Below are 1,005 nucleotides of genomic sequence, written 5' to 3'. Positions count from 1 at the left end.
TAATATGAGGTCAAGTCATGGAGATAATAGGTGAGGACATAGAGATATGAGGTGAGGATATAGAGATATGAGATAAGGACATAGAGATATGAGGTCAAGACACAGAGATATGAGATGAGGACATGGAGATATGAGGTCAAGACATGGAGATAATAGGTGAGGACATAGAGATAATAGGTGAGGGCATAGAGATATATGGTGAGGACATAGAGATATGAGATGAGGACATAGAGATATGAGGTCAAGACATAGAGATATGAGATAAGGACATAGAGATATGAGGTAAGGACATAGAGATATTAGTTGAGGACACACATATATGAGTTGAGGACATAGAGATATGAGGTCAAGACATAGAGATATGAGGTGAGGACATAGAGATAAGAGGTCAAGACATAGACCAACAAAATCATCCATTGTACCGATTCATCAACCAACTAATACGACTCCCAACAGCTATCTATATATAGATATGAAGTCAATACATAGAGATATGAGGCCAAGACATAGATATGAGGTCAATACATAGAGATATGAGGTCAATACATAGAGATATGAGATCAGTAAATAGAGATATGAGGTCAATACATAGAGATATGAGCTCAATACATAGAGATATGAGATCGATACATAGAGATATGAGGTCAATAAACAGAGATATAAGGTGAAGACATAAAGATATGAGGTCAAGATATAGAGATATGAGGTCAAGACTTAGAGATATGAGTTGATGACATAGAGTCATGAGGTGAGGACATAGAGATATTAGTTGAGGACATAGATATATGAGGTCAAGACATAGAGATACGAGGTGAGGACATAAAGATATGAGGTCAATACATAGACCAACAGCACAGAATCATCCATTGTACCGATTCGTCAACCAACTAATACGACTACCAACAGCGATCTAGTTTGCAACTTCAGCATCAGCTAGAACATTATCTTGTTATCTGCCAACCAACCTTCGTTGAAGACTGTAACAGTGATATTGTCCCGAAGTAA

Source organism: Lottia gigantea, assembly GCF_000327385.1.
Source record: "Lottia gigantea unplaced genomic scaffold LOTGIsca_141, whole genome shotgun sequence".
NCBI classification, from domain to species: Eukaryota; Metazoa; Mollusca; class Gastropoda; family Lottiidae; genus Lottia; species Lottia gigantea.
The sequence above is the reverse complement of the archived record's forward strand: the minus strand, read 5'-3'. Positions refer to the sequence as shown.